The sequence below is a fragment of the Phodopus roborovskii genome, unplaced genomic scaffold (genome assembly GCF_943737965.1).
Source record: "Phodopus roborovskii unplaced genomic scaffold, PHOROB, whole genome shotgun sequence".
In the NCBI taxonomy this organism is placed as follows: domain Eukaryota; kingdom Metazoa; phylum Chordata; class Mammalia; order Rodentia; family Cricetidae; genus Phodopus; species Phodopus roborovskii.
The window spans coordinates 30002126-30028320 of NW_026126558.1; positions in this window are offsets into that span (position 1 = coordinate 30002126).

Below are 26195 nucleotides of genomic sequence, written 5' to 3' on the forward strand. Positions count from 1 at the left end.
GATATGATAGTTTACATAAGCGACCCTATAAACTCTACCAGGGAACTCCTACAGCTGATGAACACCTTCAGCAAACTAGCAGGATACAGGATAAAATCAAAATAAATCAGTTGCCCTACTTTTTTTTCAGATGACAAAGAGACAGAGAAAGAAATCAGAGAAACATGACCCTTTACAAGAGCCACTAGCAACATAAAGTGTCTTGGTGTAAAGCATACCAAACAAGTAAAAGACCTATGTTATAAGAACTTCGTGGATCTAAAGAAAGAAATTGAAAAAGATACCAGAAAATGGAAAGATCTCCCATGATCTTGGATAGGTAGGATAAACATAGTAAAAATGTCAATCTTGCCAAAAACAATCTACAGATTCAAGGCAATCCCCATTAAATCCCACCACAATTCTTCACTGACCTTCAAAGGATAATAATCAACTTTATATGGAAAAACAAAAGACCCAGGAGAGCCAAAACTATGCTATACAGTAAAAGAACTTCAGGAGTCATCACCATTCCTGACTTTAAGCTCTACTTCAGAGCTATTGTTCTGAAAACAGACTGGTATTGGCACAAAAATAGACAATTAGACCAATGGAATCGAATTGAAAATTCTGATATTTACCCACACACCTATGAACACGTGGTTTTTGACAAAACAGCTAAACAATGGGGCAAGGATAGTATCTTCAACAAATGGTGCTGGCACAATTGATTGAGAGTGTATATAAGACTGCACCTCTCACCATGCACAAAACTCAATTACAAATGGATCAAAGACCTCATCATCATTAATCCAGCCACATTGAACCTCTTAAAAGAGAAAGTAGGAGGTACCCTTGAACAACTTTGTATAGGTGACCTCTTCCTGAACATAAATTCAGGGACACAGACACTGAGTGCAACAATTAATAAATGGGACCTCTTCAAAATTGGAAGCTTCTGTAAGGCAAGGGAAAGAGTGGACAAGACCAAATGACAGCTCACAGACTGGGAAAAGAATTTCATCATTCCTACATCTGACAATGGGCTGATCTCCAAAATATACAAAGAACTCAAGAAACTAATCAACAAAACACCAAATAACCTTGTTAAAAAATGGGGTACAGAACTGAAGAAAGAATTCTCAATAGAGAAAATCAAAAAGGCTGAAAGACTCTTAAGAAAGTGCTCTACATCCTTAGCTATCAAGGAAATGCAAATCACAACTTTGAGATACCATCTTACTCCTGCCAGAATGGCTAAAATTAGAAACACAAATGATGACTCATGTTGGAGAGGATGTGGAGAAAAGGGAATGCTCCTCCACTGCTGGTGGGACTGCAAACTCATACAGCCATTTTGGAGATCATTATGGTGGTTCCTCAGGAAAATGGGAATTAGTTTACCACAGGACTTGGCAATCCCCCTCTTAGGCATATACCCAAAGGATTCACATCCATGCAACAAAGACATCTGTTCAACTATGTTCATAGCAGCACTATTTGTAATAGCAAGAACCTGGAAGCAACCTAGATGCCTCTCAATTAAAGAATGGATACTGAAGATGTGGCACATCTACACAATGGAATACCACTCTGCAGAAAAAAATAATGACATCTTGAAATTCGCACGCAAGTGGATGGCACATGAAGAAACCATCCTGAAAGACGTAACCCACTCACAAAAAGAGGAACATAGTATATACTCACTCATATATGGATTTTAGACCTAGAGCAAAAGATCACCAGCCTATAATTCACACCACCAGAGGAACTAGGATACAAGGTGTATTTTAAGGGATTTATATAAATTCCCTCACATAATAGGGAAGGGACAAGTCCCCCAGACACAGGGGAAGTGGGGGGGGCATTAATGGAGCGAGAAGTAGGAGAAAGCGAGGGGGAGGAGAAGAAAACACGGCAACTAGGAAGATTGAGTCCAGTTTGGAATAGAAGACAGGAGAGAGAGAGAGGGAAGGGGAGAGAGAGAGAGAGAGAGAGAGAGAGAGAGAGAGAGAGAGAACATAAAAGAGGGAACCAATATTGTTTTGAAGAAAAAATTGAACACAAAGAAAGATCTAGAGAACTACAAGACTGTTGCCAAATAAGTCTTGGAAAGGCTACCATAAATTGCCCTTCCCTGATAGTGAGATTAACAACTAAATTATCCATGGAGCCCTCATCCAGTACCTTTTGGAAACAGGAGCAAACACCCATAGTCAAACTAGAACCCAGATGCAGATGGAGAGGACAAGACCAGGCTGCAGAAACATATCGAGACACCTGACCTGAACAAGGAAGAGCTTATGGGCCCCCAGACTGATAGGTGGGATGCGAGCATGGGACTGACTCAGGCCCCCCTGAATATGGGTTTCAGCCAGAAGGACTGACAAGTCTAAGGGACCTTAGACAGTGGAGCCAGGATGTATCCCTGGGGCACAAAAGGCCATTGGGAACACAACCCCCATGGAAGGGTAAGTGCCTAAACCTAGAATAGAAACAGGAGAGAAACCCTGGTCCCTACTTCAAATGACATGTCATATCTGCATGACCCCATTGCCATTGCCCTATATATGGAATTGGGGTGAGGGATGGGATGGGAGGGTGGTTAGGTTGCATGTGAGAGAGCAGAGTGGGTAAATGTGAGGGAGGGAGAGAAGGAGAGTGAACTGGGATCGACATGTATAATAATAAATTAAAAAAAAAAAGAAATTTTTCGCGCTTTTGTCCTTATTCCCAAAGAAAAAATGGCATACAAATGAGAATTTAGACAACAGATTACTTCACTTAATGTAATACAGCAAACACACATAGCAATATATGAAATTTCAAGTATATAAATAGATTAATGTTAGTAAGACAATACAAATAATCAAGACAAAAAAAAAAAAAAAAAAGGTGCTGAGGCAGTGGTTTCTCATGTAAAGTCACTAAACACACAACTCTCTCAACCTGAGTTCATTCCTGAACCTACTCTGCATATAAATCACCAGGTGATGTGGTCTAGTCAAATCTGTAATCCCAGCTCTTCTATGTAGAGATTTGAAGAAATACTTGAAAATTGGACAGTAGCACGACTACAGAATTGAAAGTGATTTGCCTTAAAACAAGACAGGAATGGAGAAACAAATGAAGAAGTTAACCTCTGATTTCACACATGTACCATGTATCAGCACATGCATGTATTAGCTCATACACACAATAAAAATATTTTAATAGGAATATTTTAATTCTACAAGACACACCAACTTGTAAAACCATAAAAGAAATATTCAAGATAGAAATAGAACAAGAATTTTTTACTATGAGTAAAAAACCACTAAAAGCTCCAAGTGCTTTTAAATAACTACAACATCTGTGTCCACAGACCAAAGCTGAAATGAACCTAGCCTTCATGAGTGTCACATTTCTAAACATAAGTAAACATTGAGTGATAGTTCCTTGTGAAAATGTCAACATATTTGAACCAAAATGAAATGTATCCTCGTAATGTTTCATCTAACCAGTATTTTTATTTTTATTTTTATTTTACATTTTGATCTAATTTCCCTCTCCCTCATTCCCTCTATCCCTTTCTCTCACCCTCCCATTCCCCACTACTCTTCTCTCTCATACTCTTAATCCACATGTAGGGTGATGCCTTCCAGGATGGCTCAAGGTATTTGGAGTAGGGAATAGGTCTTCTCTCCTGTCTCTAGGTTGAGTATCACTCCATGAGGGATGGGGTCCTAAAGCTCTTTTGTGCACCAGGGATACATCCTGGTTACACTGACCAAGGTCCCCTAGACTGCCCAGGCCTTCTATCTGAGATTCATGCATGTCCATGGAGTATGAGTAAGTCCCATGCTAGATTACCAGCTTTCAGTCTGGTGGCCCATTAGCTCATCCTTGTTCAGGTCAACTGTCTCTATGTGTTTCTGTAGTCTGTTATTGTCCTCCCTCTCTGCATCTTGATTCCAGTTCAGCTGAGTGTTTAGTTGTGGGTATCTGCTTCTGTTTCCATCAGCTACTACATGAGGGCTCTATGATGTTGGATACATTAGTTGTCGATCTCATTATCAGGAAAGGGCATGTATGGTAGCCTTTCCACTGTTGCTCAAATTGATAGTTGCACTTAGTCTTGTAGGTCTCTGGACATTTCTCTAGAGTCAGTTTTCTCTTCAAATCTATAATGGCTCTCACTTTTATTCTCTCTCTCTCTCTCCTCTCTCTCTCTCTCTCTCTTTCTCTTTTCATTCATCTATTCTACCCCTGAATCAATCTTCATAGTCCCATGTGCTTTCTTCTCCTCCCCTTCTCTTTATGCTAGTTCCCTCTCCACTCCCAATATGCTCAGGAGGTGGTGTCCCTTTCCCCTTCTTTGAGGGACCTTATATGAGTCTCTTACAGACCTCTTTGTATCCTGGTTTCTCTGGCAGTGTGTATCATAGGCTGGTGATATATGTATAAAATCCACATATGAGTGAGTACAAACAATGTTCCTCTTTTTGTGACTGGATTACCTCATACAGGATGGTTTCTCCAAGTTCCATTGATTTGCTGCGAATTTCAAGGTTCCATTTTTTTTCCTCAGAGTAATATTCCATTGTATAAATGTGCCACAACTTCTTTACCCATTCTCCATTTAGGGGCACCTATGCTTCTTCCAGCATACAAATACTACTGCGACAAACATAATTGACCACATGTCTTTGTTGCAAGGGTGTTCATCATAAGGGTATATGCCTAAGAGGGAAATTGCCTGGTCCTGTGGTAAACTGATTCCCATTTTCCTGAGGAACTGCCATAATGATGTCCAAAATGGCTGTACAAGTTTGCACTCCCACCAGCAGTGGAGGAGTATTCCCCTTTCTCCACAACCTCTCTAGCATAGGTTGTAATTGCTGTTTCTACTTTTAGCCATCCTGACAGGAATAAGGTGGTATCCCAGAGTAGTTTTGATTTGCAATTCCCTGATAGGTAAGGATGTTGAGCAATTTCTTAAGTGTCTTTCAGCCTTTAGGATTTCCTCTATTGAGAGTTCTCTTTTCAGTTCTGTACCCCATTTTTTAATAGGTTTGTTTGGTGTTTTGTTGACTAGTTTCTTGAGTTCTTTGTATATTTTGGAATTCAGCCTTGTGTCAGATGTAGGACTGGTGTGGTATGAGTTGTTTTTCCTCCGAAGGTCAGGTCCCAAAGCCACAACAACCCCAAATAACACACAGAGACACTGTATTAGACATAAAGCTGTTGGTCTGTTTCTAATGTTTCTTATTGGCTGGCTGTGTCTTCATGATTAACCCATTTCTATTAATGTATTTCCACATGCTCTCATCTTACCAGAGAGATGGGCTGGCCTTCTTTTCTCTCCTTCCTCTATCTTGACTCTCCTCCCTACTTCTTCCTCCTCCTCTATTGTCCAAGAGTGATTTATTCATTAACCAATAAGAGAAACATATTACAGAATTGGTGAAGATCTCTTCCCAGTCTGTGGGCTGCAGTTTGGTCTTGTCAACTATTTCCTTTGCCTTACAGAAGCTTCTCAGTTTGAGGAGGTCCCATTTATTGTCAATCTCAGTGTCTGTGCTACTGGGGTTATGCTAAGGAAGCAGTCTCCTGTACCAATTTGTTCATGGGTAACTCTCACTTTCTCTTCTAAGAGGTTCAGTATGGCTGGATTTATGTTGATGCCCTAGATCCATTTGGGCTTGAGTTTTGTGGATGAAAATAGACATAGATCTATCTGCAGTCTTCTACACACCATCATCCAGTTGGGATGGGAGGAGAGGGTGGTTAGGGTGCATGTGAGAGGGCAGAGTGGGTAAAAGCGAGGGAGAGAGGGAGGGGGAACTGGGATCAACATGTAAAATAATAAATTAAAAAAAATGCTTTGATCCCAAAATTTAAGTTCAAGGACATGTTAATGGGAAAAAGGATTTCTATTTTTGTTTCCACAGAAAATGAAAAGCAGTGGATTCCTACAAGACTAATGTGGTTTGATCAAGCCAGACTGCCTGAAACAGAGTACCAGGTGATCCTACATTCAAAACAGGTGGACAAAGCAGCCTTGCAGACTACAGCCAGGATTTCTGTGTCTTCTTAGAATCAACCATGATAGCGCCCCTTACCAGCAGGTAGTAGTTTGAAAAGAACGATGCCCAAATTGCCAAATATTGTCTATAAATATTTGGTTTCATTTAAATGGACTTGGTTATAAAAAAAAGAATAAATAATGCAAAAAAGAGAGCTATTGTATATGAATTTTATATAGGCATATCAATCCACTCTTTGGCTTACTTATGCCTTAACTTTTATGCGTGTTTCACTACCAATAGTGGAGTAAGCAATGTAGAAAATACAACTCACAGAGAGATTCCTGTGCCTGGGAAAATGGAATGAGGGTACAAGCAGGAAAAAAAAAAAAAAAAAAAAAAAAAAAAAAAAGAATCCATTAGTTGCTCTAATAGTATGCCCCCTTTGCAGAATATGATTAGAATCTCCCTCATGGTCTATAACCTATGAAGCCACAGGGCGTTGGCACCATTGACTGTGCCAGGAATTAGTTCAATTTCATGCAAATACACATGGAGCAAATCAGAAAATGTTTGGTTAATCCCATCTTACTTCTGTCACTATTGTAGTATTGAAGGTCTCATTTGTAGCCAGTTGCACACACATGGGAATGTTTCCCAAGACAATGAATTTTAACACACCAAAAAAAGACAAAGAAACAAGAAAGAAAAACCCATGATGGCTTTCAAAATACCAGGAAATTGTATTCAGTCAGAAGGCTCAGTTTGTTTAATGCTTGCCACTAAAACATGAGGACTTCTTAAATTCCCAGTATCCATTAAAAAAGCCAGAAATTTTGCAATGTGTGACTGTAACTCTAATCTTGGTTGAATGGAGGCAAGAGGCTCTCTAGTGATCAATGGGCAGCTACTCTGTCTAAGAAGGTGAGCTCCAAGTTCACTGTGATCCTTCATCAAAAGTCAAGGAGAGATGGAAAGCATCAAGGGAAGACCTGATGGAAGATGTCATTCTGTATATGTTTATCATACTGGTTAATGAATTAAGCACTGTTGGCCAATAGGAAAGGAAGATAGGAGGGATTAGGAGACAAGGAGGAAAGGGGAAGGAGAAAGGAGGAGCCAAAATGGAGAGTCTAGAGAAAGCAGAATGTTGGCCTGCTCCCCGGTAAGAGAAATACATAGATCAGCAGAAATGGGTTAATAAATTAAGGCAGAGCTAGCCGATAAGAAACAAATAATGGGCCAACAGCATTATATCAAATACAGAGTCTCAGTGTGTTAATTGGGGCTGGCGTGGCGGCGGGACAAGACCAGGCAGCTGGCGGAAAAACCGTACTCATTACAAAGACACCTGGAATTGGCCTCTTGTCTCTACTCATGTTCACACAAAAAGTAATCCTGCCCCTCTTTCTCTTTCCCTCCTTACCTTCCTGCTCTCCTATGACAATCAAGAACCATGCATTTGTGAATCACATAATACATATGAGTGAAGCCTTGATATTTTCCTTGTTTAATGCATTCAGATGTTTTTTAGTTTGCAATTAGAAGAAATCTCAGAAAATCTTAGAAGTTTCGTTGAGCTCAGTAGGCAGAACTATAATATGGCAGACCAGACCAGCTGGATCATTTAGCAGATGAATGCAGATGAGAATCCTGTGAAAACATAGAACCTGAGATACATAAAGGATTCTACTCATCAGAGAACTCTTAGAGAACTCATCAGAACATGTCTGAGGATTTGATCAAATAGAGGAAAAGTATTTCAAAGCAACATCATACCAATACAAACAGAGAAATAGTGCCTGTTTTGACTGGAAACTACAAATTAAAGTTAATGGGTTGAAAGATATGCTATTTCACCAATGACATGTTATTTAAGTTCCTCTTGAGGATAGGTGAATAAAACTAGTAGATATGTATTAACTTGTTTATATTCACAAACTTCTATTCCCTTGTACAGTCATCACTATCTACATTATGCTAATGATAAGTTCATGGTGTGTCATATATTTATTGCACATAAAACATTCTGCTTTATTCTCCAATATAACTTTTCAATGATTCTTTGTGGATTTCACATTATGCAATCCCACTTATTTCCCTGCACCTTCCCATTCTCCCTCTAACTTTGCAAACTCTTCTTGCCCAGAATAAAACAAAATAAAATTTAAAAGAAAAATCTCATAGTGGAAGCTGTAGTGTGACCCAGTGAGCCACCCAGAATACTTATAGCCCAAATAACATTACTTGCAAGTGTTCATTGCAATGAGTTATTGGCCTGGTTTAAGGCCTCTGTTTTTTGATACATACTCAATACTGGACCCTCATTGGCGCTCTCCTTTGATATCTTGTTGTTGTCATGTGTCATGGAGATACTGCAACTTTGGGTCTGTAGGGTCATGTGTATGCTCCAGCAAATCATAGAGTGAGAGGATGATGGGATAGGCCAACACATAGCCTTGTTTATTGGTCTGGATGGTCTCCTCTTCATTATCAAAGCCAGGGTGAACACTCCAGGACCAACTTAACTAGCTCACCCTATGCAGTAAGCAGCAAAGGGTGAGGTTGGTTTTTCTGCCTCTCACAAGCTATTGTAGTCAGGAAAGCAGGCCGTGAACTTTGCCTGGGCAGCACAGTAGTGCTGACCTTGTTGGCAGAGGCATGCCTCTTCTACCATTTGGTGGTGAGGAAGAGGAAAGGATGTCCTCTGCTACTTCACACTTTGCCACCTACAGCAGACTAAAGAGCTGGACCTGTCCCTCACCAGCTGTACCCCTGTGCAGAGGACCCCCATACCTTGCCTAGGAAACACAGTAAATTTGTCCCTGGTGGTGTAGGCATGAACAAGCCAGCCCCGAGGATATAAAAACAATATTTTGCCTTTTTGTGTCCTTTAAACTTTCATTCAAACAAGAAAGGAACCTGGTTGTAATCATATTACATCTATTTACACAATTACTTAATTTCATCTTCACATGGTGTCAGCCATTGACCTTGCCTCCAGTGGGAAAATTTAATTAATTAATTAATTAATTTGTATTTTATCTCAGTAGGGACTTGCTTTGTAGCTCTGGTGCTCAAGGAAATCCCACTGCCTCAGCTTCCTGATGATACCATTTCTGTCATGCAATCACTACCTAGAGTAGAATGCTGATGTTTAGTTTCCTTTGCCAGTGCGATTTCACGCATTTTTGTTGTTCCTGAGGCTCATGTGAGACCAACTTCAGGGAGATTGTTTTTCATCCACTCTAATATAATCAATTCACTTTTAACAATTTTTGCCCTGAAATTTCCATATCCAAAATGACTTTTAGAATTATGTTAATTTTGATGTTCTCTTTGTGTCCTAAAGTTATTTGACTTTTCACAAAGTATGGTACCATATATTCACTATTTTGCTCTCAAACAGAATATTTTTTAATACATTAAATGTCCCTGGTTTTCAACTGTTCAACTGTCATTCCCCTCAATTTGAAACCCTAGCAACCATTGATGTTTTCTGTCTCTGTAGTATTGCTCATTTTTAGAATATTTCATAAGTAGATTCTTATAGAATGTATTCTTTTCAAACTCACTTCTTTTATGTAGTTTCTTTCATGTAGTAGCACACATGGAATGTGCCCTTCCATGTCTATGCATAGTTTATTATATTCTCCTTGTTAAAAAAAGTAAATACACTGAATGCTTAATCACTTCTGGTGACTTGATTTCTTTGAGCCCTTTATTTTAATAATTGAAAAAAGAAAAACTTAATATAGTTTATAACTCTGAAAATTCTGCTAAGGTTTATGAGAAATAGTTAAGGTTATATTGTCCAAGAAAATATTTCAATGCTAAGTGGTTGCAAAAGAGGTGATTAATAAAAGACAGGACATTGCTTAATCTGACTGTTGGCTACTTAGGAAATCATAGTTAATTAGTATTGAAGAGTACATTAACAGAACATTTGAATAAATTTCCACAATTATACCTACATAGAAATTGCTTTTCATGTTTCTTGTACCTTTGGGATACCTGAAGCACTAAACTTTCATTTCTTTTGCTCTTGCATGATATAATTATATTTATTCATTTATTCATTCATTTTTGTTTTTTTGAGAAAGGGTTTCTCTGTATTGCTTTGGAACCTGTCCTGCAACTAGCTTTGTAGACCAGCCTGGCCTCGAACTCACAGAGATCCTCCTGCCTCTGCTTCTCAAGTGCTGAGAATAAAGGTATGTGCCACCATTGCCCAACTTATAATTTTATTTTTAATAGCCTATATCAATGAGACAATGCTTGTCTTACTAATAGCATGTACCTTAGCTATTTCTAAGAAGTAGGTTAAATGGAGAATACATAGAATTGACATGATTGCTAATAGTTGAAGACAAAGTGATTGTAGAGATCTGTTTGTATTCATTCAATGTTCTACATGTAGCTCAGGGTTTTTGTTTGTTTTGTTTTTGTTTTGTTTTGTTTTAGCTCCTTGAGGCATCTGAATACCAAGGACACGTATAAAAGCTTTAAAATTATGCTTGTATCACTTTTCATCAGAGGCATAAAAACAAAGGTCAGTGATATGTTAAAACTTTTAATATGACCTTAAGAAAAAAATCATATATGCTACTGTGCAGTTGAATGTGGATTTGTGCATTTCATAATATGTAATAAGCATCGTGTTTTGGATGAGAATAGTCCCATGTGCTCATTTATTTGAACAACTGGTACCTAGTTGCTAGAACTGTTTGGAAAGGATTAATTGTTGTGGCCTTGAAGGAGGTCTTTCCTTCTCCTTTGCTAATATTTTTTGGCTGTCACTGTTCTTCTGGTAATGGTGATACTTAGAATCACTGTAATGAAGAAATGAAAGATTATTCCAAACCTAATTATGCAGCAAAATAATCAAATCACCAAATATAGAAACTCATAACAACCTTAATATTTTTACACAATTATATATATATTTAACTAATCTACAGCAGTCAAACACTCATCATATCACTTCATGTTTTTCTCCTAAATTTAGAAATGGAAATATAATCACTTCCATTTCAGAAGCTGTGGGTGATGGGCAGTAACAAAGAAGGTACTTTAAAGGCACATGTCATCTCTTGAGTAATTCCCCAAGCCACATAGAGTCTATCCCTAATAAACTTCAATAATTAATATTAATAAGCTATGTTAAATAGGGTAGACATCTACTTCCTTTGTGTGTATGAAAAAGTCAAGGTCAACAGAATCTATACTGCCAGTCTGCATTTATAGCTGCTAAAATGTAACGTTTGCAACTTGGACTAGACTCACCCACCCCAAATGTTGGAACCAGAATTTAATGGGCATTATACTGAGTGCTTTGAAGATAAAAACTTTCAGAGAAATGTACATAGCACAGACCCAACTTGTAGGTTTTCAGAAGGAAATAGAGACTATATCAGAAGTAAGAATGGAGCCACTTGGTGAAATTTGACCAAAAAATATCTAGCAACAATTAATAAATATGCTGAGAATCACTGTAAAATTTTCATAACATTTTAAATGACTGTTATTTGGTGGAGAAATTTTCAAGACTGTAACACTGGGAAGTTGGAAAAGTTATTACTGATTGCTTTATTCAAAGGTACAGTGAAATAAGAGCAGGAAGTGAGGAGGAAAGAAATACAAAATGTGCAGTTTGAAGATGGAAGGAAATTAAGAACTTTAGAATTATAGTCATGGCATATGCTGAAAAGGAGACCTGTGGAGATATCTTGCTTGTACAAATAAAATCTGTCTGAATGTCAGAGAATGGAGCTTACCACTCCCTAACCATAGAGGTCTGGTACAGACAGACTGGAAGTGAGCATGCTAGGTGGAAACAGGATGTAAGCAGGGAGAAACAGGATGAGCCCTCTTGTCTGCTGATATACTAAAGAGGTAAGGTATGGCAATGGCTTGCTCCTTCTCTCTGATATCTCAGCATTTGCCTCTATATCTTGACCTCAGAGTTTTACTATCTAGACCAATTAACAACATCATTTACATTATGGTGCCTACTGTGGGGCTTGAACCGCTGAACCTGAGAAAATAGTCTCATGATATACTGATTAAGTTAACCAGGCTGAAGCTCTGAGCTATTGGATAAAGCCATGAGCCAGATTAGATGTGCCAGCTCTGAGAAGTCTCCAGGTCTGGGAGTGTTAAAACACTAAATTCAAAGAAAAAATTTCTAGGGAATGTATTAAACCACTGGCACTGAGGGGAGGGGAGTATTAGGGAGTCATGTGACTGACTGAACCCAGGTGGCTTTCTCAGAGCCAGACTGGGTCCTTATGGGGCAATTTGCCCCTGTCCTGCCATTAATGTTCTGGCCACATGGGTAACCAATTAAAGACTAAAGCTGGCTTTAGAGTTGGAGTGTGGCTCTCTCCTTCTCTAAACCCAAGCATGCTTGTTAAAGGAAAATCCAACATCGCTGTCACATATTAGAAGAGCCACCTGATATGGAACAGAATAAAAACAAATAACTACAACACCTAGAACTATTGTATTGCTAATAATCTCACAATTTTGTCATGATTTTTTTTTTTTACCTTCATGTACATATTTCTGGTTTGAGTCTCAGTCGGTTTTCTACAATGAACCATGACCAGGCTGAACAGGATATTTGAAATCTCCAAAAGGAAAATGAGGCCCCATAATAACCATTTCACCAGAACTATGACAATACCATTATGCTGAACAACACCATAACAATTTTGGTGTGACTATCTGAGATGATCTAGCCTCACAGACTACTTTAGCCAGGATTTGAAACAAACCTTATACTTGTGCATTATGCAGAGACTGGATAATGATACAGCTTGACAGTTAACCCAAATTTTCTTTTCATGATCCCTGAAAGATGCCACTGCCCCCAGACAGTAGGAAATAACTTTAACAACATGATGTCCACATTTCCAAGAGGTGGGGTGGGTGGTTTTGGTCCCTCATTAGGTTATGAATATTTGTCATTGTTTAGGGGTTTTATTACATAATGTTGTTGCTTACAATCACAAAGAAAGTTGAACAAAGGGGATTATATTAAAAGTTTTCATTTTGAAAAAAAAAAACATGAATTCAGATGATAGGTTAAAGGGTAGATTATCGAATAGACTCTCAAAAGACTAAAGGGAGGATATAGATATGATGAGATAAAAAGGTTGATCACTGAATCTACTCTGAAAAGAAAAAGGGAGGATGTAGATATGATGAAAGGGAAAAGTAGGTTATCAAATTTACTCTTAAAAAGCAACTACTTTTCTGTCTGTCACATATTTTGGGGTAGGACCTAGGCCCTCCCCAATGTATTTAGGCTGATTATCCCTCAATGGAGTAATGAGCTCCCAAAGTTCATTCAGGCAATAGGAGTAAGTACTAGTTCCACTGTAAGAGGCCCCATATATTGCCCAGGCCGTCTAAGTGTCACACAAGTTCAGGAGGCCTGGTCCAGTATTATGCTGTTTCTCCAGCTGTGTGACTGGAGTCCATGAGCTTGCACTTGCTCAGGTCAGTTGTTTCTGTAGGTTTGACCCTTTTGTTCATCACTTCTCCATCTCTATAACTGGAATCCAAGAATTAAGATCAGTGTTAAGCTGGGGATCTCTGCTTCTGCTTTCATCTGCTACTGGATGACAGCTCTAGGATGGCACATAAGGTAGTCATCAATCTCATTATTGGGAAGGGCATTTAAGGTAGCCCCACCACTATTGCTTAGATTCTTAGTTGTGGCCATTCTTGTGGAATTCTGGACATTTTCCTGGTGTCAGATTTGTCTTTAAGGCTATAATGGCTCCCACTCTTAAGCTATCTCTTTTCTTGCTCTCCTCTATTCATCTCATGATTCAGTCTTCCTGATCCCTCTAGTTATCTTCTCTCTGACTCTTCCTCCTAATTCCTTCCCTTGTCCCCTTGCTTCCAATTTGTTCAGGAGCTATTGTCACCAACCCCTTCTCCAGGGAACTATGTATGTCTCTCTTAGGGTCCTCCCTGTATTTTTTTTTTTTTTAGCTTTTTTGGGGGTGTGGATTGTAGGCTGGTAATCCTTTGCTCTATGTATAATATCCATATGTCAGTGAGTACATAAAATATTTAAATTTCTGTAAATGGGTTACCTCATTCAGGATGGTTTCTTCTAGTTCTTGACTTTGCATGTGAATTTCAATATTTTATTTTTTTCCCCATTGAGTAGTACTCCATTGTGTAAATGCATCACATTTTTGGTATTCATTCTTTGGTTGAAGGACATCTAGGTATTTTCCAGGTCCTGGTTACTACAAATAATTCTTTTATGAACATAGTTGAACAGACATCCTTTTTATATGAATGTGCATCCTTTGGATATATGCCTAAGAATGGAATTTCTTGGTTTTCAAGAAGACTGATTCCCATTTTCCTGATGAAACACCATACTGATTTCCAAAGAGGCTGTATGAGTTTGCACTCCCATCAGCAATGGTGGGATGTTCCCCTTTCTCCTATCCTCTCCAGCATAAATTGTCATTGGTGATTTTGATTTTAGCCATTCTGATAGGAGCAAGATGGTATCTCAGAGTGGTTTTGATTTGCAATTCCCTAATGGATAAGGATGTTGAACAATTTCTTAAGTGTCATTGAGCCATTTTAGATTACCTTATTGAGAATTCTCTATTTAGTTCTGTACCCCACTTTTTAATTGGATTATTTGGTGTTTTAGTGATGAGATTCTTGAGTTCTTTGTATATTTTGGAAACCAGCCCTCTGTCAGATGTGGGTTGGTGATATTTTTTTCCCATTCTAAGGGCTGCTGTTTTGTCTTATTGACTGTGTCCTTTTCATTACTGAAGCTTGATGGGAGATGTCATTCTGTAAATATGTTTCTTGTATTGGTTAATGAATAAAGCATTGTTGGCCAATAGGAAAGCAATATAGGTGGGTTTAGGAGACTAGGAGGAGAGAGGAAGTAGTTGGGCGAAGATCCAAGATGGAGAGAGAAGAATGCCAGCCCCTCTCTTCTGTAAGAAAAGACCACATGGATGGAGTTACTTAGATTAATAGAAATGGGTTAATATTTAGGAAAGAGCTAGCTTATAAGAAACTAGGACTTGGTCAACAAAATTATATCTAATATAGTGTCTCTGTGCATTATTTGGGGCTGGCACAGAAGTGGGACCTGACTGGTGAGGGGAAAACCTTACTCATAACAGAAGCTCCTCAGATTCAAGAGGTCCCATTTATAAATTGTTGTTCCCAGTGTCTGTGCTAATGTAGTTATGTTCAGGAAGAGAGTTCCTGTACCAATTCCTTCAAGGGTGGCTGCCACTTTCTCTTTTAAGATGTTTAGCTTGCCTGGTTTGATATTGGGGGGGTGTCATTGACTCACTTTGACTAAAGTTTTGTGTATGGGCATAGATATGAATCTATGTGCAAACATCTAGATGCTAGCATCCAGTTATACTAGCACCATTCGTTGAAAATATTTCTTTCTTCCACTGTATAATTTTAGTTTCTTTGTCAAAAATAAATTGTTCATTGGTGTGTGGATTAATATCAGGGCTTTCAATTGGATTCCACTGGTCAGCTTGCTTATTTTTTTGCCAGTATCAAGCTGTTTTCATTATTATCACTCTACAGTAGAGTTTGGGGATTGAAATGGTGATGCCTCTGAAGGTTTATTTATTGCACAAGGTTGTTTTTGTTATCCTTTTTTTTTATTAGTTTAGTTTTTTTTTCATAGAAAAGATAAGCATTGTCCTTTCAAATTCTGTGAAGAATTATGCCAGATTTTTGATGGTGATTGCATTAAATCTGTAGATTGCTGTAGGTAAGATTGACATGTTTATTTGTTGATCCTACCTTTACAAGACCATGGGAGATCTTACCAATTTCTGATATCTTCTTCAGTTTCTTCCTTAAAAGACTCAAAGTTCTTGCTATATAGGGTTTTTACTAGTTTGGTTAGAGTTACCCCCAAGATTTTTTTATACTTTATTTATTATTATTATTTTTTCTTATTTTACATATGGATCCCAGCTCCCTCTCTCTCTCCCTCCCATGCCCTCAATCCCCTCCCAATCTATCCCCTCCCCAACTCCACAGGAAGGGTGATGCCTTCCAGGAGGGATCAAAAAAACTCTCATGTCATTTGGAGTAGGGACTAGGCCCTCCCTCCTGCCTCTATGCTAAGGGAGTATCTCTCAATGGGGAATGCATTCCCAAATTCCTTTTGTGCACCAGGGATACATCCTGGTTCTACTATCAGATGTCCCTTAGACTGCTCAGGCCTTCTAACTGATACCCATGTTCAGGATAGCTGATTCAGTCCAATGCTGGTTTTCCAGCTATCAGTCTGGGTGTCAATGAGCTCCCCCTTGTTCAGGTCAGCTGTCTCTTTGGGTTCTGTAGCCTGGTCTTGTACCCATTTTCTTCTCACTCCTCCCTCCCAGCAAGTGGATTACAGGAGTTTGGCTCCAGTGTTTGGCTGTGAGTGTCTGCTTCTGTTTCCATCAGCCACTAGATGAGGGATCTATGATGGCAGATAAGTTAGTAATCAATCTCATTATCAGGGAATGGCATTTAAGATAGCCTTTCCACTGTTGCTCAGATTGTTGTTTGGGTTCATCCTTGTAGGTCTCTAGACATTTCTCTAGAGTCAGTTTTCTCTTCAAACCTATAATGCCTCCCTCTTTTATGGTCTCTCTCTTCTCTCACATCTATTCCTCCCCTGACTCAATCTTCTTAGTCCCACATGTTCTCCTCTCCTCCCCTTCTCTTTCTTCTAACTCCTCCACTCATTGCCTCCCCCCAATATGCTCAGGGAATCTTGTTTCTTTCCCCTTCTGTGAGGGACCTTGTATGAATCTCTTAGGTTCTTCCTTGTATCCTAGTTTCTCTGGCTATGTGAATTATAAGTTGGTGATCCTTTGCTCTATGTCTAAAATCCATATATGAATGACTACATACCATGTTCCTTTTATTGTGACTAGGTTACCTTCAGGATGGTTTCTTCAAGTTCCATCCATTTGCCTGTGAATTTCCAGATTCCACTGCCCCCCCCCCACTGACTAGTATTCCATTCTGTAAATGTACCACATCTTCTTTATCCATTCTTCAGTTGAGGGGCATCTAGGTTGCTATTACAAATAATGATGCTATGAACATACTTGAGCAGATGTCTTTGTTGCCTGGGTATGGATCATTTTGGGTTTATGCCTAAGAGGGGGATTGCTGGGTCCTGGGAATAGACTGATTCCCATTTTCCTGAGGAACCACCATACTGATTTCCAAAAAGGCTCCCCGTTCTCCACATCCTCTCCAGCATAAGCTGTAATTGATGTTTCTAATTTTAGCCCTTGTGACAGGAGTAATATTGTATCTCAGAGTTGTTTTGATTTGCATTTCCCTGATGGCTAAGGATATTGAGCACATTCTTAACAGAAGCAGACACCCACAGCTAAATACTAAGCTGAAATCCTGGAATCCAATTGCAGTGAGTGAGGGAGGAACTATAAGAAAATGAGGTCAAGACCAGGCTACAGAAGCAGAATATCTGAATTAGGGGGAGCTCATGGACCCCTAGACTGATAGCTGGGAAACCAGCATTGAACTAACTCAGACCCCTTCAATTTTGGTCTCAGAAGGCTTGGGCCAGTCTAAGGGACCTATGATAGTGGAATCAGGATGTATCCCTGGTTCACAAAAGGACTTTATGAGCACATTCACCATGATGGGTTACTCCCTTAGGCAGGAGAGAGAGCCTACACCCTTCTCCAAATTCTTGACAGATTTTGATAACCCACCTGGGAGGCTTCACCTTCCCTGTGGAGTGGGAGTTGGGATGGGAGTGGGGGTTGGGGGACATGGAAGGTAGAAAGGGAGAGGTACTGAGGTTGATATGTAAAATAAGAAAAATTACATATATAATATATATATGAATATATACTTATATATTCATATATATGTGCATGTATATATAAATTGAAAGCCACATAACAATATAAAATATATGATATATAGGCATTTAAATCATATCCTCATACTTTATGCTTATTTTATATAATATTTCCAGCATGACAAGTCAGCTACAAAGTTTATGATCTCTAGCCTTATTACTGTGCTATAAAATTTGCACTAATGTTTACTAATGCTTTGAGTATGTTTGCACTTGTACAGTAGTACTGTATTTGTAGCTATTCTGTGTCACACATAGGGCACAGACCATGGGTTGGACACCTCTGAATACATTGTCATGTCTGTCACTCACCAAGTAACAGAAGGAGCTTTCTGAGCCATAGTACTACATATATAATTCTAATTCTACAGTCCAAATTTTCCCAATAGGTTAAGAATCCTTCACAGAGTTTTTTAGTTGTTGTTGTTTGGTTTTTTGTTTGTTTGTTTGTTTTATGGTGAAACAGAATACCCATAACTTCTATTTCTTAGAGTAACAATAACAAAAATCTTAGTTATGATTATTTTTTAGAAGATTTGTGTTGCAGAATATAAAGTTTGCATTATTCTGAGGAATGTAGTAATATTGGTATGTATTTCCTCCACCAATTTATGAAACTCCTTTGTAACTAGCATTTGAATTCTTCCCCATTCAGCTGATCAAAATGAGTCCCTACCTATTTTATTGTCAAGAAAGCAAACATCTTCTCAGGTGGTAAAATAATTAATTGATCACTTTTGAAGCCAGTATCCAATGAGATTAGGAACTGTTGAAGTCAATCTATAATAGAGACAAACTATTTCATTCTGATTTCATTTCTTGAAAGCCCCTATAATACCACTGCCTCAATATAAGTTACTGATTATTCCTCCTAAAATCACTGTGGAGATTGATATTGTAGCAACTCCTATAGTTAATATAAACACAACAGTTGTTAGAAAGAGATCATGGGAGGCTCATTCATTTCACATTAGTATGTAGTGGTGATGGAAAGTTAGACAAAGAAGTTCTTTGGAGAAATGTTATGATTGTCATCTTAAAGGCTAATGAGTAGAAGGAAATGAAACAATCATGAAAAGGGAAATAACCATGTTCACAGCCCTCATGCGGTTTGGAGGAAATTTGTGTCTTGTTTCAGTAAGGTTGGAACATGAAGTTCTGTCAGAAGATTCACTTGACATTGCATAGAGAGAATGTAGACCCTGGCAAGTACATAGTGGTTGGTTTTATCTTGAAGGATACAAGGAACCACTGAATAATTTCTAACTGACTGTTTCCAAGTTCTCTTGATGTGTTTTGATCATCTTGTGAGGCAGAAAGTAGTGATCACATCATCCACAGTTTATGATTAGATCTTCAAATACTCAACTTCCAGTTGCATTAATAAATAAACCAAACTGAAAAGGCCTTTAAGATACACATTTTAAACATATTATTGAAAATAGATTCCTCTCTCATATAATACATATCACCACCTACCACAGTTTCCCTTTGCTCTACTGATTCTAGCTTCCATGGACTACCCCTTCTTCAAAATTCCTTCACCCTGTGAACTCTTAAAAAAAAGTGCAGGCCTCCAAGAAAGGATCAGGCCTTCAACAGCCAAATAGGATATAACAAGTTCTACTGGCATAAGGCAAAAATTCTCATATCAAGGCTGGACAATGCAAACCAATAAGAGGAAAATAATCTCAAGAGCAAGCAAAAGAATCAGAGATATACCCACACCCACTCACTTTAAGAGTCCCACAGAAAAACATGGCTAACAATCATAACATGTACGCAAAGGACCTGGTACAGAACCTAGCAAGTCCCCCTGCTTTCATTTTCAGTCCTTATGAGCCCATGTGAGCCTTGCTTTGTGGATATAAAACACCCGTTCTTAATGATTAAAAGGGCCTGTATCGGTACTCGAATGTGGCTATGAGCATGGAGGACTCTGATAATGGTTATCGATAAATTCATCCATATAGTAATTTGTTTGTAGTTATGATTTAGGAAGATTAGGTGAGAAACAAAACTGTTTTTTGATTTTCTTCTTTCCTCTTTAATACTAATCAGTAGTTAATTAACAATTTGCAATTAAGTTCAGTTAAAACATAGGTAAAATCTTATACAGCTATTGTAAGAATTTAATATAATGTATAAAATGTTTGGCATAATATTTACAGCACTGCTAATCTTTCATAAGCACTTTGTAATAATTTCATTCCAGATATTTAAAGGACATGTGTTAAAATAGGGTTTGTTGATACTTAAATTATTTTTACAATTTACTATAAAAATATTATTCAATCACTTTAAAAAAGAGTTGATTCATAGACTTAAAAACTTTTGTCAAATGGAAACAATTATAGTCCAAATATTTCAGTTCAATATGCTAGACAGAAGGAACATCAGAATGCACACACACACACACACACACACACACACACACACACACACGTGTGCACACACAGACTGTCAAATTATGAATGAAATAGCCAAATAAATGAATAAATAAATGATTAATATGTATAAAATATCTTATTTAAGCATTATTATTCATATTTTATTTTTTCTTAAATTGATCATATATTTTATTTACTGAACTTATATTTATGATCCTGAAAATAAATACATTTTGACAAAGGTATAGCAACTGAATTAATTCTAACATTTTTGAGATTTCGGTAAATGTGTTGTGATATACAATCAACCATTTACAAAGCTGTTCATTTTCTCCTTGAAAAGTATACTTTAAAAATATGTCTAAACATGACTCAAAATGATAGGGAGAGGTATTTAATTCAATGAGGAAAAGAAGATAGGAAAACTAGGGAGGTTATAATACGAGCTTGCAAACATATTTGATGATTACATACAAGTCCATTCTTGTAGTGTTTTTATGAATGTATATAGAACATAGCAATATTAATGCATTTCCTGTCTCTGCTTACTCCATTAACCATCAAATAAAAATTATTGTCAATAATTAAAGTCTGATACCTTAAATCTTTTCCTCAGAGATTCATTTATTCAGATTTTGAATTCAATTTATTATGATGGGTGTTTCTGTTCCTTTTCTGAGGTGAAACATTTCTTTTTCTCATTACTTCAAAGATTTTTTTTTAATGATAGTATATTCTTTTCTCATAATTTTATCATGATTACAGCTTCCCTTATCTAAATTATCCCAGTCTCTCTACAGCTCCTTTTTTCTCCGGATCAACTACTTTTCTGCCTGTCATTAGAAAAGAACAGGTTTCTACATGATAGCTACAAACATGACAATGTAAAATAGAAGACAAAACCAAAACCATCACAGAGAGTCTGTACAAGGCATCACAAGAGAAGGAAAAAAGCCCTGAGAATAAGTACAAGATATAGATACCCATTGGATCACAAACTCAAAGGTCCTACAAATACTAAGCTGAATGATATAATATACACAAAGAAGACCTGGTGCACACCCTTGAAGGCTCTTTTCTTATTACTCCAGTCTCTGTGTTTATATGAAGCCTGCATAGTTGATTCAGAGGACACTGTTCTCCTTATGTCTTCAATCACCTCTGGCTCCTATATACTTTCTGATCCCACTTTCATGTGGTTCCCTGATGAGAGAGATTTGATGGAGAAATCCAACTTAGAGCTGTGTGTTCTAAGGAATCTCTCTGCTTAATGTCTGGCTATGAGTCTCTGCATTTGTTCACATCTGCTGGAGGAGTACAGGAGTACAGGAGGAATCTTTTTTGATGGTGGCTGAATAAAGAACTGATTTCTGAGTATTGCAGCATTTCATTAGTGATCATTTTGTTTATTATTATTATTATTATTATTATTATTATTATTATTATTATTAACCAGTAGTATTTGGTTTACACTATATCTCTGGGTTATCTGGTTTCTGGTTTTTGGTTACACAAATAGTGTCCGGTGTGGGTTTCATCTTGTGGAATAAGCCTTGAGAAGACATTAGTTGGTTACTCCTTCATGTTCTGTGGCACCATTGCCCTAACATATTTTGACAACAGCTTTGTTTGATGAGATGCAAGGATTTCTTTAAATTTTCTTCTATCTTTTTGAGACTTGCCTTTTGATCCATTATGTGGTTAATTTTTGAAAAATGTTCTATGAGGTTAAGAGAATAAGGTGTGTGTGTGTGTTAAGTGTATTTGGCTTATAACATCTATTATGTACAGCATTTCTCTGTTTAGTTTTTAACTGGATATCTGGTCCGTTGGTGAAAGCAGGGTATTTATGTCTACCACTATCAGCGTGTGAAAGTCAACATGTGATTTGAGCTGTAGTATTATTTCTTTTCCTTACTTGGGTGCCCTTTTTTGTGGCATAGTTTTTAAGAATTGAAATGTCTCCTTGGGTTTTTCCTTTGGTGAGTATGTAGTGTCCATCCTTATCTCATTTGAACAGTTTGGGTTTGAAGTCTATTTTGCTAGATATTAACAATTTGTGTCTTAGGTCTATTTGCTTGACATATGTTTTCCAACCCTTTACCCTTAAGAGGTGTCTACCCTTGATGTTGAGATATGTTCCTTGCATCAAGAGAAAGGAAAGATCTTCTTTTTGCAGTCTTTATGGTAGTCTGGGGACCACTGATATTGGGAGATATTAATTACCAATGGTTGTTGACATAATCCAGACAAACCTGGCCTTGCCCTTTGAGGACCTTTCAAAATGTAACAACTCTTCACATGTCTTGCAATACTCTGGCTACATATGCAAGTGCAAAGGTCCTTTTATTATTTAGAAACAATCTTATTTTACATATCAATCCCAGTTCCCTCTCCCTCCTCTCCTCCCATATCCTTCACTGACCTCCATACCACCCCCTTCTACTCCCTACAAAGTTCCTTTTAAGAGGCAAACTTCTCTAATTTCTGCATTTTCCCTGAGTAGACAGGGAAAAGTCACTCTGTCTTTTTCTCTCCCTCTCTCTCTTCCCTTTCCCAATGAACTTTCCACATAAATTAGGTCTCCAGATTTCTGTATGTCTCTCACCAACAATTTGTCCTTCACCAGCCATGTAACCCTTTCAAGTCCCTCTCCTGCAGTATTATTGTATTTGATTCCATTATTTTATTTTATTGTTCTTGTTTGTTGTTGGTGGTAGTGTTTGTGATGGTGGTAATTTTTGTGATGGTGATGGTGGTTTTCTTTATTATGAAAACTCTTTTCATTTATTCCTTCTGCTGTTAAAATTATTTGTTAAACTAATACATTGTGATACTTAAATACATTCTTGTTAACTGACTCAGCAGCTCATGTTGACTAATCACTTAAAACTTCATTCAGTTTTTGTGCCACGACCAAGCTGTTTTCAGGACTATAGCTCTATAGTACAGCTTGAAGTCGAAGATGATGATGTCTCCAGAAGTTCCTTTATTGTACAGGGTGGTTTTGGCTATCCTGGGTCTTTTGTTTTTCCATATAAAGTTGATTATTATCCTTTCAAAGTCAGTGAAGAATTTTGCTGGGATTTTCATCGTTATTGCATTGAATCTTTAGAATGCATTTGGCAAGATTGCTATTTTTAATTTTTATCCTACATATCCAAGAGCATGGAAGAGCTTTTCATTTTCTGGTATCTTCTTTAATTTCTTTCTTTAAAGACACAAACTTTTTGCTATTTAGGTCTTTCACTTGTTTGGTGAGTCTTACCCCAAGTTCCCTTATGTTGTTTATGGTTATCGTAAAGGAATAGACAGGTAGACAAAGGGTATTGAATCAAATATCCTGATATTAACCCACACACCAACCTGATTTTTGACAAAACAGCTAAAAGTATACAATGGGAGGAGGAAAGCATCTTCAACAAATGGTACTGGCACAACTGGATGATGGTGTGTAGAAGACTGCAGATAGACCCATGTCTATCACCATGCACAAAACTTAAATCTAAATGGATCAAAGACCTCAACATAAATTCAGCCACACTGAAACTCTTAGAAGAGAAAGTGAGAGGTACCCTTGAACAAATTGGTACAGGAGCCTGCTTCCTGAACATAACACCAGTAGTACAGATAGTGAGATCTATGATTAATAAATGGGACCTCCTCAAACTGAGAACCTTCTGTAGGGCAAAGGACACAGCTGACAAGACCAAATGGTGGCCCACAGACTGAGAAAAGATCTTCACCAACCCCATGTCTGACAGAGGGCTGATCCCCAAAATATACAAGGAACTCAGGAAACTAGTCACCAAAACACCAAATACCCCTATTAAAATGTGTGGTACGGAACTGAATAGAGAATTCTCAGTAGAGTAATCCAAAATGGGTGAAAGAAACTTAAGAAAGTGCTCAACATCCTTAGCCATCAGAGAAATGCAAATCAAAACAACTTTGAGATACCATTTTACTCTTGTCAGAATGGCTAAAATTAGAAATGCCAATTGCAGCTTATGCTGGACAGAATGTGGAGAAAGGAAAACACTTCTCCACTGCTGGTGGGGGTGCATACCTATATAGCCAGTTGGATATCAGTATGGCAGCTCCTCAGGAAAATGGGAATCAGTCTACACAGGACACAGCAATCTCCCTCTTAGGCATATACCCAAATGACCCACATCCATGCAACAAAGGCTTCTGTTCACCTATGTTCATAGCAGCATTATTTGTAATAGCAAGAACCTGGAAGCAACGCAGATTCCCCTTAACTGAAGAATGGCTAAAGAAGATGTGGTACATTTACACAATGGAATACTAGTCAGCAGGAAAAAAACAAAAACCAATGGATTCTTGAAATTCACAGGCAAATGGATTGAACTTGAAGACACCATCCTTTGTGAAGTAACTCAGTCACAAAATGAGGAACATGATATGTACTCACTCATATGTGGATTTTAGACCTAGAGCAAAGTATCATCATCCTGTAAATCATACCACCAGAGAAACTAGGATACAAACTAATAGATTCATACAAGGTCTCTCACAGAAGGGGAAAGGAACAACATCTCCTGAGCATATTGAGAGTTGGGGGGGGCAGTGAGTGTTTCTTCTTTTAGTAATTTGTATCTTGTTCCTTTTTATTTGTTAGTGCAAAACTGTGTTAAATTAATAGTTTTAGCTTTCTTGATTCATTCTGTGATAATTTTTCTATATTGTTTTCTGCTAAACTCTACTCAAAGACATCAAATACCTTCATCAAAATTTAATTTTAAATAATTATTATTTTGGTTTTGTTTTATCTTAAGTTATGCTATAATTTTCTTTACTATTCTATTCATAAATAAATTTTTTATAATGTACCTGAATCTGATAGAAGAGAAAGTGGGGAATTAGCATTAACTCAGCACAGGAAAAGACTTTCTGGAGAGAACACTATGAACATAGTCACTAAGAGTAACAAATAATAAATGGAACCTTGTGAAACTGATCATCTTTTTCATGCAAAAATTCAACATACAAAAAGAGGAAAATTATATGAACTACAATATGATAGAATGGTGATATCATATATATTCATGTATATATATACATATATATATATATATATATATCAATAAACAAGAAACAAATAACACATATCCACCATAAAACACTATGTGGACCTAAGCTAGGGATTATTAAAAGAGAAAGCACAAATGCTTCCTTCATAAGCACTTAAAGAAATTTTCAGCAACCCATAGTCATCAGGGAAATGCAAAACCAAACTACTTTGAGATTTCATTTCAGACAACTGAGAATGGCTAAGATCAATAAACAAATGATAGCTCATGTTGGTGAAGATGTGAATTAAAGGAAACATTAATCTATTATTGGCTGGAGTCCAAATTCTTACAGACATTATGGAAATCAATGTGGTGTTTTCTCAGAAAGTTGGGAATAGATCTACCTCAAGGTCCAGCTATATCACTCAGTAATATTCTAAAGGAACTCTACATCTTACTACAGAGACACTTACTCAGCCCTGTTCATCTGTACTCCATTCACAGTAGCAAGAAATTGAAAACAGACTAGATGTCAGTCAGTAGATGAATGAATAAAGAAATGTATATTTATACAAAGCATATCACTCTCGGGTTAAAGATAATGAAATCAGGAAATTTCCAAGCAATGGATGGAGCTATAAAAAAACACTCATCCCCAGAGAGGTAACCCAGATTCCAAAAGGCAATTATAATATGTATTGACTTACATGTGGATGCTACCTGTTAAGTCTTCCATGAGCAGGCTACAATCCAACATAGGTTGGGTGTAAAATAAGAGACTGATGGGAGATTGGTTTTTCACGTAAATGGGGTATAAAATACCCCAGATATATGGTAAGAGACCAGAATGGGA